Source organism: Anas platyrhynchos, chromosome 3 (assembly GCF_047663525.1).
Source record: "Anas platyrhynchos isolate ZD024472 breed Pekin duck chromosome 3, IASCAAS_PekinDuck_T2T, whole genome shotgun sequence".
In the NCBI taxonomy this organism is placed as follows: Eukaryota; Metazoa; Chordata; class Aves; order Anseriformes; family Anatidae; genus Anas; species Anas platyrhynchos.
In genome coordinates this window covers 17,330,001-17,349,225 of record NC_092589.1, presented here as the reverse complement: position 1 = coordinate 17,349,225, position 19,225 = coordinate 17,330,001, and the positions used below count along the sequence as shown (strand labels likewise).

General features: G+C 35.6%; 1 protein-coding gene and 1 long non-coding RNA gene across 31 annotated transcripts in view; one reads left to right on the top strand and one right to left on the bottom strand.

Annotated features, from left to right (window-relative positions):
* NRXN1 (neurexin 1) overlaps window positions 1-19,225 on the bottom strand; it is a 709,571-nt gene that overhangs the window by 447,630 nt on the left and 242,716 nt on the right. The gene's annotated exons all lie outside the window — the stretch shown is intronic.
* Window positions 1-19,225, top strand: part of LOC119716312 (uncharacterized) — a 49,235-nt gene that overhangs the window by 26,579 nt on the left and 3,431 nt on the right. The window contains exons 2-3 of the long non-coding RNA XR_005264142.2: window positions 3,564-3,669; window positions 5,039-5,200. This is a non-coding gene — a long non-coding RNA (uncharacterized lncRNA). The remainder of the gene's footprint in view (window positions 1-3,563; window positions 3,670-5,038; window positions 5,201-19,225) is intronic.

The window sequence follows — 19,225 nt, the reverse complement described above, 5'->3', positions numbered from 1 at the left end:
AAACATCTTTGAAACAGATTATGAGACTTTACCAATTTTCACTGAAGTCTGTCAAAAAATCTCATTGGATAGACCAAGATACATCCTTAACTTCTTTCCAAACAGATGTACGGTGAAATTGTAACTAAGCTTCCTAAAGAACAAATTAACACTTTTTTTTTTTTTTTTTTGATCTCCTGCCAGCTGGGGAAATACTTTATACCACATATAACTTTCCACGGACTTTAAAAACAACACTGACAGACACATCTCTTATGTTAACTTAAAAACAAGAGTGACTTTGTGAGAAACAGTAGTTTCACTATTATAAATGTAATTTTAATTAGAATCACTATTATTTGCATTTTAGTATTATATTTCTATTCATCATTAGCTACAGATACAGAAATTATTAAAAGGTTGCGATTAGATTTTCAGTCCTACTTTGCAATATATTGAATGCTACTAATTTTTTTTTTTTTGGATACACCAAAACCAATGAAGCAGAATATAGAATAGAATACTGCCATGCCAATTAAGGTTTTTGTTTGTTTGTTTGTTTGTTTTTTTCCCTTTGATTTTTTGATTTTAATGTCATAATGTTCAAATGCTTCCCTTGGACATGCTCAATTTATATGGCTAATTATGCCAGTCAAGTAAACAGTGCTGGAAAAGCTGGATGCTCTGTATACCACAGCTTCATCTTAAAAGTTGCTTCATGCAGCCAGAGATTTCATTCTGTATTTACTACTAAATCATGTAAAATGCACAAAGGCAGGAATACCATCTCTGAACATTTGAAATGAAGCTATCCTGAAGTGATATGTCTATACATGAAACTCTTTAATCAGCAAATTCACAAAATGAATGCATCCATCTATAAAAACCCAGGTAGTTTTGTGCACTCATTTTACAGTTCAATTCTGTGCCTTCTTTCTAATGAATCTACTCTGTCCATTGTCTTGAATGATGACAATAAACTGAAAACAAAATAGATTAAATCCTATGTCTCCAAATGTATGAAATCCTATATAAACCAATTAAATGCTATACTAAAAGGTTTTTCAGAGTTACTATCATCTGTAGAATATGAACTAAAACACTTGCATCATTTCTAGTGTTTTACAATGAGTAAGAATTCATTCAATGAGTAGATTTTACTGTCATCTCTAAAATTACTTTTAGAGAAAATATTGCACATAATAGAAAAAATATTTAAAAAGGATAAGTTTTTACTGCATGAATATATACAGCTCTTTGGCGAAGTAGGGACAGTTCAAATAGGTTTTCATGACTTTTTCTTCTTTAAACAAACAATTTTTTTTTCCTCTCTGATATTTCTTATAAATATCAGGAGTAGATGCATAGAGGGAAAAAAATATTATAATTATAAAAAAAAAATTATAATCTACTTTATTAAGAGACCTGGAATGCTATAGAAATAGTAATTCTTTCTTTAAAAAATAATAAATAATATATATATATTGAAATGACGCAGTTAAGGAATCCTGCTCTCACTAAGACAGAATGAGTTTCAATATAAACTTTAGTGAAAGTCAATGAGCACATGCCTATGCTCAATATGTACTTTATGAAAATCTTGACATTTCATTTGAAATTACAGTTTCAGTTTTTCTTTTCTTCCTTTTCCATCAAGATAAGTGTAATATCCAACACATTGATAACAAAGATAAAAAAAGTAAACAAAAAGATAAGACATGCTCCCATTGTGTTCTTAAGACTTCACATATAATACACAACATTGAAAAGAACTACTTTCCTTCACATATTTTTCTTTGTAAATGGACCTACAAAAGATGAATTTTAAGTTTCATACAGATAACTTCAAAAAAATCACTTTGATTAAAAGTAACTTTTATACTATACTCTCACTTTACACCAAATTCCTAATTCCTCTTTCCTAACTAATGTCACTTCCTTGCAAAATAACATCACATTCTTCCTTTTAAAATAAAAATAATAATAATTAAAAAAAAAAAAATCAAACTGTATGTATCTCAGTTTGGTCTGTTGTAAATTGAAAAAACATTTATTTTTTTTTTAAATGGTGTCTTTTGGCAATACCTCAAGAGAACTGTACTCCATGTATCTTTAGTCCAAGTTTTCCTGTAAGAAATACAATCCTCTGTCAGACATATCACCCATGAGGTACTTCGCTCCTGATTAAGCTGCATGACACATTAGACACATCTGTCAGGAATCAGACTTGAATCTGTCAGTAGAAAGACCTGAGGGTTCTGGTGGATGAAAAGCTCAACATGAGCCAGCAGTGTGTGCTTTCAGCCCTGAAGGCCAACGGCATCCTGGGCTGCATTAACAGAGCAGTGGCCAGCAGGTCAAGGGAGGTGATTGTCCCCCTCTGCTTTGCCCTTGTGAGGCCCCACTTGGAGTTCTGCATCCAGGTCTGGAGCCCCCAGCACAAGACAGATGTGGACCTGTTACTGTGGATCCAAAGGAGGGTCACAAAGCTGATCTGTGAGGGCTGGGAGGGCTGGAGCACCTCTCCTATGAAGAAAGGCTGAGAGAGCTGGGGATGTTCAGCCTGGAGAAGAGAAGGCCCGGGGGCCTTCTCTGGGGAGACCTCATTGTGGCCTTTCAATACTTTAAAGGGGGCTTACTTAAAACAAAAATAAAAAAAAATGAAGAGCAACTTTTTGCTTAGGCAGATAATACTCAGACAAGGCTGGAGGGAGGTGATTCTATACTAAAAGAGTGAAGATTTAGATTAGATGTGAGGAGGAAATTCTTCATCCAGGGTGTGATGAGGCACTGGAACAGATTGCCCAGAGAAGCTTTTGATGCCCCATCCCTGGAGGTGTTCAGGGCCAGGTTGGATGGGGCTTTGAGCAACTCTGAGCAGGTTGGTATCTCTGATGATTGTTAAGGTCCCTTCCAACACAAGCTATTCTATAATTCTATGAATCACAGGTGCAGTGTTCCATACTACAAGTGACCATAAAGAAGAATGAATGGAGGTATTACCTCTGGCATAATTTCAGTGGTATCTCAATGTCATCTTTGCTTTAAAATGTTTCAATTGTTAGAAGAAAAATGAGCAGATAACTATATACCTCTGCTGTTTTGTCCATTTGAAATTATTAATACAAGTAGTCAATATTGTTTAACACTCAGACTAAAATTCTGAATGAATTCCACAGGAATCCGTTATTGTTCCTGTGACATCTGCAAGAATGTAGCATAATTTAATATTTTAAAATGGTTGCTTTCATCTTGGGAAGTCAGATGTACCCTCAGTTTTGCTTTGTATGTTTTTTTCAGTTTGCAACATATAACAGTGGAAGCCTGAAAGAAAACTTTCACTGCTTAAAAAAAATCCACTAAGACAAAACAAAATTTCCAAGCAAAGAAACAAACAAGCAAACAAGCAAAACTCAAAGAGAAACAAAATCCTTCTTTACAGCCTGCAAACTTTCTTCAATATTTATTCAATGGGCTCCCAAACAGGAAATCAGCATATGAACATCAGTGTTGTTATTTCAATCTATGGAACCTATCATTCACGAGTTTGTTTTTTTTTTGTTTGTTTGTTTGTTTTTTCCTAGAGCACTCCTTCATCCTTTATCAGACAAGGAAAAAGATGCCAGAAACACATGGCCCATTTCGAAGAATGCCCCTGCTCTCTGTCAGTTCTGAAGGTTCTCTCAAAAGGTTCTCTCTCTATATATCAATTCTATCTAATACTCTATTAAAAATACACAGAAATACAGATCAATACCGATATCATAGCTCATCCTCCTCTTTAGTTCAGGAATTTGTAGGTAAAAAGGAGAAGAACAAACAAACAAGCTTCAGAAGTTTATCTTCTGTTTGCTTATTTATGCAGGGTTATAACAGTTGCATAAACCAAAAATGCTTTCTCTTAACATGACTAAACACATGCTGTGGCTCTTTCAAACTTTAAATGAGACTTCACATTACCTACAGTGAACAAAGGAGAATTCAGAAACCATATTAGCAGAGACAATTACTAAAATGAATTTTGGAATGAATATAGAATATATAGTTTCAACATATAAAGCTAGAAATATGCTAAGATACTATCTTTTTGTTCACCTTATATTTGGAAGTATTTCCAGAGAAATATGCAATGAGTGTTCCATTCTGGCTGTTGTCATCACCTCACTCCACAGCACTGAATAATTCTGAGAAGGTGACCCACTACATGTATTTACTATGTCCCTTTGCCTGTATTTAATTTAGGGCTCCATTTATTACTGTCTTTGTCATTCTTTGCTGGACCAGACCATCTTGAAGGTCTTTTCCAACCTTTATGATTCTATCATTCTATGATTAAGCAGATACCAATATTTTGCTTGTCATACTTGTTCTTCAATAGTAGAAGAGCATAAATAACAAGATAAATGCGGACATGCAGTACTGATATTACTGTTTCAGTTCAGCAGTGCAAGCAAAAATAATTTAAGAATAAAAGAAGTTAAGGTATTCACGTACCATGACTGAAGGTGTTAAGATATGAGTAAGACATACTAAGCCAAAGTGACCGTAGGCCACCTGGAAATACTTGTAAATTTGTTTAATATTGTTTGTGAAATACAAATTATGATTTTAAAAATATAGGGTCTTTAAAATGCAGTTACTTAGTGCTCAAAAATACCCCCCCCCCAAAAAAAAAAAGTAAAAATATGCAGATCAGATCAATGACTGATCAAATCAGTTAGCATTTTTCCTCTCTAATACTAATAAATTTCAAAATGATTTACAACCACAACTAGATATTGTGAGCAAGAACAAAATATAGTAATTACTTACGTCAAATAAATATGCGGAGATCAATTTATTTTCATTCAGGTTATTTCTTGCTTTAAATCTTAATGTTGCATTGAAGTATGCGGAATGATTTATGAAATAGGGCCCTAATGTGAAAACGCCTATTTATTTTTTTTGTTTCCTCTCTGTCATTCGTGAGGGTAATACCATAAAATCACAATACCAGTAATAATTTTAGCTATTAACAAGCTTTTCACATATGAAGTACTATTTCTATTTTATTTTACAGATGGAGAAAACGTACAATTCTTATATACCCCCTAAACAAAAACAAACAAAAACAGACCAAAAAGAAAAACTCTCCCAGGGGGGATGTTAACAAGCCAGCCACCTAGATTCAGAACATTTTGCATGCAGCTACTTCCACCTATCCAGAAGAGAAATACAACAGGTAGGTGATTATTAAAGCTTAAGAATTACATGAATGTCACCAGGCAACAGAACCGATCCTGAAAGCATGGGGACAGTTTCACTGTCCTCATGGCTTTGGCCATTAGTCCTGCCTTCTCCAGCACTATTACACATGCCTAACCAATCTGAATCCCACACAGCACAGTGGCTTCAGCAGAACAGGCAGACCAGCAATCCCTCTACAGAGAACAAGCTCACGCTGACTGTGCTCACACCAGAAGGTGGAATGGATATTTTATTCTCTTAAAGAACTGAATCCCATTTCCCCTATACTGAAAAAATCATCACTGTTTCTGACCATGCTTTAAAATCATAGAATGGCTTGGACCTTAAAGACCATCTAGTTCCACCACCCCACCATAGGCTGGGATGCCATCCACTAGATCAGGTTGCCCAGGGCCTCATCTAACTGGCCTTGAACACCTCCAGGGATGGCGCATCCACAGCTTCTCTGGGCAACCTGTGCCCACCACCTCACCATGCTCTGAGAGAAGAATTTCCTCCTAACATCTAATCCATACTCCTCTCTACTCTTTTAGTTTAAAACAGTGCTCCAGCCCTCTGATCACCTTTGTGGCCCTCCTCTGAACCCACTGTAACAGACCGTCTTGTGCTGGGGGCTCCAGACCTGGATGCAGCACTCCAAATGAGGCCTCACAAGGGCAGAGCAGAGGGGGACAATCACCTCCCTTGACCTGCTGGTCATTGCCCTGTTGATGCAGCCCAAGATGCAGTTGGCCTTCAGGGCTGCAAGCACACACTGCTGGTTCATGCTGAGCTTTTCATCCACCAGAACCCGCAAGTCCTTCTCCACAGTTGTACTTCTGTCTGAGATTGCGCAGACCCAGGTGCAGCACCTTGCACTTGGACTTGTTAAACCTCATTAGGTTCCCATGGGACCACTTATCTAGCTTGTTCATTCCCTTTGGATGGCATACTTTCCTTCTTTTGTATTGACTACACCACTCAGCTTGGTATCATCTGCAAACTTGCAGAGGGTGCACTCCATCCCATTGTCTATGTCATTGATAAAGATATTAAGCAGCAGTGGTCCCAAGACAGACCTCTGAGAGACACTGCTTGTCACTGGCCTCCACTTGGACATAGAGCCCTTGACCGCAACTCTGTGTGTGGCCTTCAAAACAATTCCTTATCCTCTGAATGGTCCATCCTTCAAATCCATCTCTCTCCAATTTGGACATTAGGATGTCACGTGGGACCATGAAGAGTCTGTCACTGTAATCTGTGAGGAGCCAGCTTTTTCTGCAAAGCTTATTGATTTGCACCATCCAGAGCAAGAAGAGAGAGGTGAAGGAATGCAGAGCTTCTTAATTTCAGTCAAATATACATATCAGTTTCATCCAGGTGTTCAAACATTGCAGAATTGAGATCTAAGCATCAAAACTTTTGTAAGCACTCACTAAAAAGGTTTAAGGAACTTTTACCTCACAACTTCCAAAATCCCAAGGCATCTCTATAGATAGAAACCAACTGACTCACAGATTGGAGGATCAGTATTGGATTTTAGTGGGATTTAGGTCACTAACATATTTTCAATAGATTTGTAATAGGTTTTTTAAGACAGCTATAAATGAAATACAATTAAAAATATGTGTGTGAGAAAGCAGCAGCAGGACTAGAAGACCAAGGGTTAAAAGAAAGCCCTGTCCTGTTAGTATAGGATGCTGTTTCTGGGTCACTGCTCCCAGAACACCACTCACAGCTGCAAAACTGAGAAATAAGCTATTTCTGCTAAGAGGAGAAAGCCTGCACTCTGGCAGGAACACAGCACAGACAACTCCCAGCAGAAGACTACATTCTGACCACAGGAGGAAGGTAATGCAGTTGCAGTGCATCACGTGCCATGCGCTTTACCACTAGCCAAGCAAGGAAAGGGAGACATATTTTTCAAACATATCTTTCAAGTGAATAAATAAAGAAACGTGCCAAAGAGCTGCAGAGACTGCAGACTCAAATACGGGTATAAAGAATCAATCCAAAGACTAATTTGCTATTGTCAGACAAGTGGAACCTAAGAGATGTAGTAAAACTTCACAGCCAGCATCCTCTAGTCTTTCTATTGAGTACAGGAAATCCAGGACAGATACTTAGAAGTTTTGATGAATATGTAGATATTCATCATATTTGCTCGCCAAGTGAGCAAATTAAATCTTTAGGAGAATGAGTGTGATCTGATAAAATAATTTACTTATATATTTTGCTAAACAAAACAAAACAAAAAACTTCCCTCTCAGACTCTTGCATAAAGTTTCAGATATTTGAATTCCTTGAATAGTTTTGACTGCAAATTAGCAAAATCCAGGTTAAGTCCACAATGGTGAACCTCCAGTGTTTTAAACAGAAGCCCAATGTTTCTCCTAAATAATGATCTCTGTATTTGACTGAAATGAAATGGAAACTAAGAAAAATAAAATAATAAACATTAACAATAAAATTTTAATTCATAAAAACCCATTCTCTACTACCAACAAAATACTTTGGAGATTATATTCAGTTTTATTTCAGGCTCCTCTTAAAATATAAATTGATAATAAGTAAGTAGATTTCTATAAGCACTGACTCAAAGATTCACAGAAATCTGTTATTTTATTTATATATATATATTTATTTTTTTTGTCAGCCCCTGAGTAGTCTGAACAGGTGGCAAAGATTGAGGAACTGGAATTTGTCATTCCTAAGATCATTTGAACATTAATTCTGTGATTCCGTACCACTTTTGACATATGCACTGTTATGATGCTTGCAAAAGATCTGAGAAAGCAAAAAAGTACAATTCCAGGTTTGGATAACACTTAGAAGAGGACATTAAAATAAATAGAAATGAACAAGAACAGTCTTGCAGGAAAAGCTAATGCTAAGAAAGCTTTCTGGAGAAGAAAAAAAAAAGTTAACTGCAACAATAAGGATAAGCTTTCAAGGCCGAGGTATAAAACTTAATAATATAAAGCTAACAGCACAAATATAGGTGTTTGCATGTAGCTCTTTGTCTACAAGCATAAAATTTTGAGCATACATTATCTTTTGTAGCCATGGCTGTAAAAGCCATCAATGAATTCAAGAGACAGCGGGCATTTCAGTAATGGTGGGAGTGGAGAAGAATTAAAGACAACCTTGGTTAGTAGGCCTCTGAGATTAATATAAGTTTATAGCACAAGGTTTTTGAGTTGTGCTACATCTCACAACCTGGTAATCCCTTATATGCTCATGGTTAATAAAGATTCTAGGTTGTCAAAGGGCAATATTTTGACATAGTCTGCTTACAGTAATGATTTCTTTTTCTTACCAGTATAGGTCATTCCCCCTTACATCTTTTAAATAGACCCTTTTAAACATTAACCTTCAGTTAGTTTAATTACATTATGTGCTGTTCCATATCAATACAGAAACATTTAAAAATGAGAACCTGGCTGATCCTCATAAGCATGCTGTATTGATACACAAGAATATAGAAATTTGCAGCTGCAGTTTCCAATCTTCCTGAGTCCCCCCAGAATGTCCAATAGATGCACTGCTGTGCACAGAGATGGCTTACATTCATCTGTACCTAAGAGACTATCAGAAAGCTAGAAAGACTATCAGAGATCAAAGATACATTGCTACTTTGATAAATAAAGAACTCATTTAGGGCTTTCACAGCTCACAGAACTAGTTGTAATGGCTGTCAAAGGATAGATTTTCCCTACTTGCATTCCTTATTTTTTTCCTACACTTTCTTGAGGGTCATCCTATTTTCAGAGGAAGCTTGTACAATTAAGAAATCTAGTTTAAAAAAGCATCCCCCATTTTTTTTGGCTTTCAAATATGTTTATGAAAATAAAATCTTTTACAAATTGCCATGTAAGAACTCATAAAATACAGAACATTCCTTGGCAAAGCAGTATTTCAAAGTATGTTATTATTCTATGCATATAAATTACATGAGAGCTTTAATGCCGAAACCTGACCTTTTCAAAGGACATGGATGGATTAATTTTGAAAGATATAACCTCCCCACTTCCAGATTTACTTCACTTCATATGAATGAAGTACACACATTTTCTAACTCCAAAAATCACACACAATATTTAGTGGTTGCCTTCTCAATAAACTACATCTCCTTAACATTGAAATGCCTCCTTACACATTAACACACCAGCTTCTCTGCTTGTTTTCACAACAGAACATTTATTAAGTCTTCTGTCCTCTGATTCTACTCTCCTCAGGAGAGGTCCCGGAGCCCACAAATGTCTAGGTCATATTTACTAGACATTTCCCAGGAGTCAGCATGTAACAGATAAAAATACTGTAATTTAATAATTTAAAAATGACTGTATGCATATATTTTTTTCTGTATGTATATATAGTATTTCTGAATGCATATTATTTATATATAATATATATTTATTTACAATAGTGAAGTGTTAACATCTTTCTAGGCATTATCTATTTTTCATATGCAAAATGAAAAGTAGCAGTTTCATTGAATCTATAGATTCCATGGTTTTAGCCATCAACGATGGGGAGTTTTATATTGCATTGAAATATTTTCATCAACAAAAAATAAAAATAAAAAATATAACAATAATAATAATAATAATAAAAACATTTTGGCCTCTCTAGTTAAAAACAAAACTTCTGAAAGTTCTGAATGGAGCTTCTTCTGACTAGAACTTCTGTTCCAGTCAGAACTTACTGTAGGTTTCAAAAATATTCCGTTTCTGCTCAGTTTTATATGGTTCTGTTATTTCTTCCAAGAACTGTTTCTTCTAACAGACATATACAAAATATCAATTAATTTGCGTCAAGAGCCTCTCTCACTCAGAGGGATCTAGAACAAATTGTTTCAATACATACATATATAGTATATCTAAACACAGTAGTGGCATGTAATTTACCATTTAGGGGCGGGGGGGTGGGGGTGGGGGAAGCAGAGAAAGGATGGAGCATTCACTGCCAGCATTCAGTGTTCTGACATTTCAGATATACAATTGTGTCCACATTCTCTAAAGATCAGGATCATTATAAGATCAAATATATATGATTAAGGTAAAATCTTTCTATTCTAAGTGGTGATGAGCAACTTAAAAAGATCAGTTTGGGCTTCAGGTCTGCACAAGTGTTCTAAATTTCAGCACTTCACTGAGCCAGGACTTTCTACAAACCCAAATACAAGTAATACAATGTTTCGTTTTTAAACTAATACAGATGAAACATACAGTAATTAACTTAGTTTATGGAAGCTGTTAGCCTTTCATAATCGAGATAACCATGACTCATGACTTTTGAGATTCAAACAGCCTCCCCATACACATTTTAATAATCTCATCTATTACTGATAACCTGCATGACACTACTAGCAGTCATGGAACAATACATGTCATAGCCACACTAAACCTATACATGCCTAAATAGTGGCAAAGATTTTACTCAGGACATTTACTTAATTTTACTTAGCTGGGCAACACAGCTGTCTAGTTAATTTTGCAGTAAATCATGGTAATGATTATGACATAGATTTTCCAACTTTCAATTGATGACAACACCCATTGATCACACACCCTTTAAAATGTAAGAAGAAAGCTGTTTCTAAAGCAGCTTTAGAAAATCTTAAACCCTCAGAGCATCACAGATTATTTGCATCATGTGAGAAAAAGATGTAATTAAAGGTTACGTTTAACAAAATTAAGCTATTTTCAGTGGGGATTTGATTCTCACCTGTTTTCCTCCATTTCATCATTCCTTAAACTTAAACCATATTTTGTTCAACTCTATGAAAGATGTTAAAATGAAGATAATTTAGTCATCCCACAGTATTACTTCAAAATACATTGATTCTCCTTTTGCAAAACTATGGGCTCTCTAAACAGTCTAGCATTTCAAGGAGGTGCTCTCTTCCTTTGTTCATGTTACATCTCAGAGGTTTTGGGAAAGAGGTATTTAAACCAAGATCATTCAAGTTACTACTTGACAGTGCACATGCAGCTTTAAGAGATAGTGTATATTTTAGGGGAAACTATACATTTCCTTATCTCTGTTTTACCCTTCTCAACAATCTGCGCAGTGATGCATATGTTGATCTCCCGTGCCTTGATTCATCAGTGTGTAAAACTGAGAAAATTATATATGTCTCCTAGGTATACTAGGGTTTGCACCTTCAATGTTTAAATTCCTGTATTAAGTATCAATGCAAAAATTTAATGGAATACTGTTATTGTTAGTCTACTTTTGACTTTAAAAAAATTGTCAGCATGGATCTAATGAAAATGTAGATTTCCCTGAGAACTAATATCATAGAAACAGCTATTTCATTTTTTAATATGTTTCTATGCAATTTTTCTCAATGAAGTTATATTAGGAAGTAAATGCTTATGTCGCATATCAGCATTTAGGATAGTTAACTATGGTTAAGTATATGCATGCTTATACAAAGTCAATAAAAAATGGCTGAAGCATTATTTAAAGTTATCAAAATCCTCATCCGTGGATAATTTGAGTCTGAAATGTTTTGGAATACTATTTTACCACAAGTCTGTTCTATTAAATGGATTACCAGGTGAACAAACCAACAACCACTACCCACGCACACACATAGATCTGTGGTGGAGAAGATAATCTTATTTCAGACAAGATGATATTAGAAAACTTTCTCATTGGTCATATCATATCTAAAAATAAGATATACTCAAAAGGCTCCATAAGACATCCATGCAATCAAATAACATAGGATTTTCATTTGTAGAGGAAAACAAAACTCTTAATCATTCATAAATGTTCAAAGTGGTAGCAGACCAAAGTAAACTATGACAAAAAGTTTGGAGAACAAAAAAAATAGGATATTTTGTATATGAAAGTGACAATGTTATACTTTACAGGATTAAAGAATACTCTTTACAAAACTCGTTGAATGCTATTGTTCTTTTAAAATTGTTCAAATAAATGAAGAGAAGCCTCACACGTTAGTTAAACAATTGCACAGAGGATTGAGCTCTACTGAAATACAGGTTAAAGATTCTCAGATATAATTTGCTCAGGCCTCACTGTTTGGCGAGCAGGCATCCCACTGTGTCACAAGTCAAGCAAGTGGGGCAGTAGGCCAGCTTGATTGAATAAGGAACTGCTCTTGGAACTTTAACAGAAAAATAAAAATAAAAATAAAAATAAAAATAAAAATAAAAATAAAAATAAAAATAAAAATAAAAATAAAAATAAAAATAAAAATAAATAAATGATCTCTGAAAGCAAGGTCTGGCTATGCAGGGAGATTACATAGTTGCAGTTTGCACCTGCAGGAAGAAAAGAAGAAAGGCCAAAGCTCAACTTGAGTTGACACTGGCCAGTGTGGCATCAGACAAAAAAAAAAATTAGCTTTTTTAAAGTATGTCAAAATCAAGAGGAGGTCTAAGGAAAATCTTGGACTGATACTTGATGAAAATGGCCACCTAACAAGGGTGAGGAAAAGACAGAGGCATTTAATGCCTTTTTGTCTCAGTCTTAATATTAGTGATGGATCTTGGGCTGCTCAGTCCTCTGAGTTGGGGGACCATGACTGACAGAGCAGTGATTTTCCACTTGTGGCCACTAAAATTTTAAGTTGTATCAGCTGAACATCCAGAAGTACATGGAGCCTGACGGGATTTACACCAGGGTACTGAGGGAGTAAGCAAACGTTATAGCTGGACTCCTCTCAAAAAAATTACCAAAGGTCTTGGGAGCATGGGGAGGTCCCCATTGACTGGAACTGAGCCAGTGTAATACAAGAAGGCAGAAGAAGGTCAGAAGAGAAGGGTGAGGAAACTGCAGACCTGTCAGTCTAACCACAGCACCTGGAAAAGTTATGGAGATTATCCTGGGTGCTACTAAAATGTATTTAAAGAACAAAGCTATTATCATGCATAGTCAGCATGTGTTCATTTGTAATTTGTTCTCCTATGACAAGGTCACCTGCTTGGTGGATGAAGTGAGGGCAGTGCCTGTAATCTTTCTGGATTTTAGTAAGACATTTTATACTGCCTCTCACAACATCCTTCCTGGCAAACTGTGAGATAAACAGGTTCTCACTGTGTGAAGAGCTTGCTCACAATACTAAACTGGAAGATGCAGTTGACTCTCTGGAGGGATGAGAGCCCTTGCAGAGGGTTCTAGATGTTTTGGAGAATTGGACAATCATCAACAGCATGAAATGCAACAAAGGAGTGCTGCACCTGGGATGGAATAATGCCAGAGCCAGGTATAGATTAGTAGATGAGTGTCTATATAGCTATAGAACAGCTCTGCAGAAAGGGAGCTGGGGATGATGCTCAACAACAGGCTCAATATGTCAGGAGTGTGCCCTGGCAGCCAAGAGGACAAAATGTGTTTTGGGGTGCATTAAACACAGCATAGCCAGTCACCAAAAGAGGTGATTGTCCTGCTATATTCAGCATTGGTGTTGCCTTGCCTTGAATATTGTATGAAGCCCAGGGATCCACAATAGAAAAAAGATGTTAAAACACTTGAAAATGTCCAGCGGAGGACAACAAAGCTGGTAAAAGGGATGGAAGACATGTCCTATGAGGTCAGGTTGCATTCACTGGATTGCCTAGATTGGGGAAGAGGAGGCTAAGAGGTGACCTCATTGTTCTGTACAACAGGTCTCTTCTCCCTAGTAACCAACGATAGAATGCGAGGGAATGGGAAGAGGACAAAGGGGACATTCAGACTAGTTCGGCAAAATTTCTTTATCATTAAGGTCATCAAACAAAGGAATAGCTTTTATAGAGAGATGGTTGATGTCCTATGCCTGTCAGTGTTCACCAGGCATTTAGATAATTCCCTTAATTTCCTTTAACTTTTGGTTAGTTCTGAAGTGGTCTCGAGCTTGGACTCAATAAAGTTTGTAGATTCCTTCCAACTGAACTATCCTAAAAGATTAACTAGATCTGTATGTCAGCTTCAGTTCTGAGTACTATTGAGTGAGATCTGCTCTACAAATAATCTTTGACCATTTATCTCAATTCAGAATATACTTCGAAGTGTAACATTCGGTCATCTCTTAGTGTGAAAACAAGTAGTTTAGCATTAAGGTCATATGCAATTTATTCACATAATTATGTACATTGTAAACAGCTTCATTCCCAACATAATTAAGTTTATAATTCCTGAGAGAAGGGGGAATGGGAGTATTTTTTGTTTGTTTGTTAAAACACAGAATTAATTGTGTTGGTTATATATATATATATATATTTAAGAATATTACATATTATAGCAATTTCAAATATGACTTGAATTTTTTTCATATTAGCTTGTAAATATTTTATACTAAAAGTAATGCCAAATACATGCAAGCTTGCAGGAATAGGGCTTTACTTAGTTTTATTAATATTGAGCCGGAAAATAGATTTCACAGTGAATCTAACTGAACATTGCTTTCTGAGTGAAGGTAAAATAAAGTAAAGGGATTTTGTTAGGTGTTTGGCCTATTATCACTCTTTGTAAAAGTCTTTTTCCTGCAGTGCCATCTTCTTTCACATTAATTATGACTACTAAGGTCTGCTAGTACTTTGCACATAACATTCAAAATAATTTTAGACCAAGTTTTCAGCATGCCTCCACTAATTCAGGGAGACAAGGTTCCTTAGATATTTATTTATTTTTCTGTATTTGCAGTGAAACTATATAAAATATACATATACTATCTTTAATAACAAACTTTTTGGATTATTTGAGTGTGGAAAAAAGAACAATGCTACTCACTTTGGAGTACCTGAAGGAGCAGTGGGGTTGTTCTAACAAACAATGCAATTTTTAAATGATAATGAAGAATATGAACATCACAACAGGATTTGAATGTCAATTGCACTTTGCTCTTGGAAGCAGTTAAAAAACAAAATATATTTATAAAGAAAGGAAAATAGGAGAACATCTAAGAACACATATGGAATAAAAGAATTCCCTACCAGATGAAATCTAAATGACACTTTTAATAAAACAGGCTTTGTTTACTCATCCTCTAAGGTTGAAATCTTAGAATCATATCCCAAGGATTACCCACAAGGATCATCATGACCAAGTCCTTGTTCCACATAGGACAACCTAAAAATTAAACCATATGTCTGACAGCATTGACTGAATGTTTGTTGAACTCTAGCAGGCTTGGTGCCATGACCATTTCCTTGGACAACCTGTTCCAGTGCCTGATTACCATCTTGGTGAAGAAGCTTTTCCTACTACTTTTCTGAACCTCCCTTGATACAATAAAAAAGTCAGAATAAGGAGAGAACAGTGGAGGAGAAAGGGAAATTGTTTTGTTTGTTTGTTTTCTTTAACTTCTGTAAAAAAAAATCTGTCAAAAACTAGAACAAGTCATATGAAATCTGAGAATATCTTTAGGAAGTTGCTGTTTATTTTATTCTTCATTCTCAGTTGTCTCTAATTCTTGAATAACTATAGAAAAACTGTACCTCAAAACAGTACTTTGTAATACACTAACACCTACCATATACAACTATTCATTGTATAATATAACACAAGCAATTCTAACTTAGAGAAAATAATTTAGATGAAGGAAAGCAAATCAAATTTTTTCTAAATGCAAAATCAGCACCTTTATAGCAAAATTTGCTGTCAGAAATCATGGTTGTCAAAATTATAATGTTATCTCAGCTACACTATCAGATAAATATATTCTACATATGCTTTTCTGGCAAAAACAGGAACAGCAAACAAAGCATAGCACAAGCACATTAACATCCGCATTCAAACCTTAGCCTGTTATATTTAGATATTGTGGATTTGAGGGTAAAGTAGACATGGCACTTACATTAAGGCTCCTAATGCTTTGATTATAGTCCTCTGACAAAATTACAAACCTTAAAAATAAAGGTTAACCACTGAAGCTGGTGTTGAATACATTTTGAAAGTTTGCTCAAGTAAAGATGCAGCCTACAGTGAAGATAATGAAAATAGTTTGGCAGCGTTCAACATAAAGTGATAAAGAAATGCTTAACAACTGCAACTCATCCATGATTTGGAACAAAAATTTAAGTTTGGCTTGGAGTGCTGTCAGTCTATGCATAGGATCCAAAATGGACTTTTTCCCACCAGAATGAAAAAAAACACTCATTTGACCCATCTAAAAATCCCAGAAGCACTTTGCAATAAACACACTATACCTGCATAATCTAAGAGTGTATTGCATGTTTCAAAGTGTGAGTCCTTCACACCGATGTGAGCTAGCTGCTCAGAACTGTGTACGTAAAAGAAAAGCATAGGATTCCCCCATACCTCTGCATTATTACAAGTTTTTGGCTTTTCCTGTCAGTAATGATTAACAGAAACACACCATGACTGTCAAAATACCTATTGTTGACACAGCAGTGATCCTTCAGTATATTCATGGACTTCAGAATTCAAGGTAGGCAAAGTTTTTCAAACAACACTTTAATTTAAGGAAAAACAAATATTCAGGTCATCTAAAATGACTAATATATTTGTGATGGATTTGCTATTCGGAGAAAATCAGGAGACATTTTTGATTCTATGTATATTTGAACTTTAATTCATTTAGACTTACAACCATATGAAAGTAATATTTAAGGCACCATTATTATATTTCTTTGAGATGAATTATGACAAGTAGAGAGCATCTCCAACCATTGTTTACAAGAATCAAAATAATTTAAATCAAACCATTAGAAGAAAGAAAAAGCAGATATAGCAGCAAATCCTACGAAGCAAGTGAAGGGCCTGGAACACAAGTCCTGTGAGGAGTGGCTGAGAGAACTGGGGTTGTTTAGTCTGGAGGAGGCTCAGGAGAGACCTTATTGCTCTCTACAGCTACCTGAAAGGAAGCGGTGGGGAGCTGGGGGTTGGCCTCTTCTCACAGATAACTATTGATAGGACAAGAGGGAACAGCCTCAAGTTGTGCCATTGGAGGTTTAGGTTGGAAATTAGGAGACATTTCTTCTCAGAAAGAGCATTCAGGCATTAGAACGGGTTGTCCAGGGAGGTGGTGGAGTTACCATCTCTGGGAGTGTTTAAGAAAAGGTTGGATGTGGTGCTTAGGGACACGGTTTAGTATGTGATATTGGTGGTAGGGGGATGATTGGACCAGATGATCTTGGAGGTCCTTTCCAACCTTAACGATTTTATTGTTCTGTGAAATCCTGAATGCTACATTCTGGAAACAATGATAACAGTGGCAATTGTATCTGCAAACTGTGATGAATATTGGATCCACTCCGATGTTTTGTTTACTTTATCAAAATCTTTCATCTTTATTATTAGATGAATATGTCTCTAGCATGCTTTAAAAGTATCACAAGTGTACCGAGGATTACCCAGAGCACTCTAACTGAGCAATTAAGCTGTCAATTTTCAAGAAGGCTGTGATCTTACTGGAAATCTTGGGGTATTACCTAATTTTACCCATTCAGTAAATATGGGAGAAAAAAAATACAAGGTACATATCTCTAATGGGGAACTTATCCTTACTCAGGTGTTAAACTAACCACAGAAGTTTGGTCAACAACTTCATAACGAGTGTGTAGCCTGGTTCTTATGAACACAAATGAGATCAGTTATAAGGAAGAAACAGCAACTTTTCTTAGATATTTTTTGTAATTTTTAACTCCTCAGTAGGCCAGAGTCAGTTGAAGTGATTAAAGAGGTAGTGATATTCAACTAAAATCTCCAGTGTTGGGGCTGGGAATCTAAGCATATTTTACACATCTGAGATCATAAACTGTTCAAGAAGTACTGTTTTAGTCTGAAGGCTAGAGTTTGATTAGAAAGGTACTGTGTAGCATATTTTTCTTAGTAAGCCACATATCATTTTTAGCTATGCTCAAGACACGATAAACATACCCTGGTCCAGAGAACAGGTCACTTAGTTCATCTTCTGTTTCATTTTAATTGTAAGTAAAGCAAACTCACTTAAACCTCCTCTCAAGGCAGTGAGTGATTTTTGGTTTTATATTTTTTTAAATGCTTATATAAATCTTTTACTTCATCTTGAAAAGGCTGCAGGACTTAAGAATTAGGAAATAGCAAATGAAAAGCTGCTTTGTGACTGGAATTCTGTTTTCTCATGCTTGAACATTACTGACTCAAGTCATGGTGTCAGACTTTCTGATCTTCCTCCTTATTTACAGGATAGATCCGCTGAAAACATTAACAGTAGGCTCATGAAACACTTAGAAGCTAAAAAGAGGACTTCTAAGCACACATAATGAGCCAAGCTCCGAAGTCAGAACAGTCTTTCATATATTTTCTCTCAATCTTTATGGTTGGGTTTAGTTGCCTCCACTGATAATAGCCATGTCAGGAAGTACTGACATGCAACATCGAGTACAAAAGTTTAGATATTTTAGTCTCAGTCTTTCAAATAAACAAAATACTTTAAAATCAATTTGTTATTGAATCATATAAATATGCATATATCGTATCTTATATATATGTGTGTGTGTGTTTATGTGTGTATATATATATATATATATACACATGTATACACACATATATACCACAATGATCTGTGGTATAACTGGGGTTAAAATTGAGGAAGTTAGTGAAGGTGCATATCTATTTTATTCAAAGCAGAGGACTCTCCCTCTCTCTTCGGAGCTTGGGTACACAGCACTGTGCAGCTCGCACTTCTCTCTCTTAAGGGAAGACTACACTTCCACTCAAATTCATTTGTACTTATGGTTTAACTAAATTAAAAATAGTAAACTAAAATGTAAACTGCTACTGACCTTGTAAACCATGTTTTCTGTGTCTACAGCTAAGAACTGCAATTGTTGCAGAAACCTAAATTGAGATTCTATAATTACTGTTACACACCTTTTCTTTCCAACAGGAAAGAGTGAGAGAAATCTGTAAATTGTGAGGCTAAATTAGACACTTTCACAATCTCACTTGCTGTAAAAAGAAACCAATACAATTCAGCAAAGAACTTCAAAACAGAACTTCAGGCATCAGAGTTGGTAGATCATGATTTCAGTGGAAGATGAAAAAAGCAGTGTTTGGA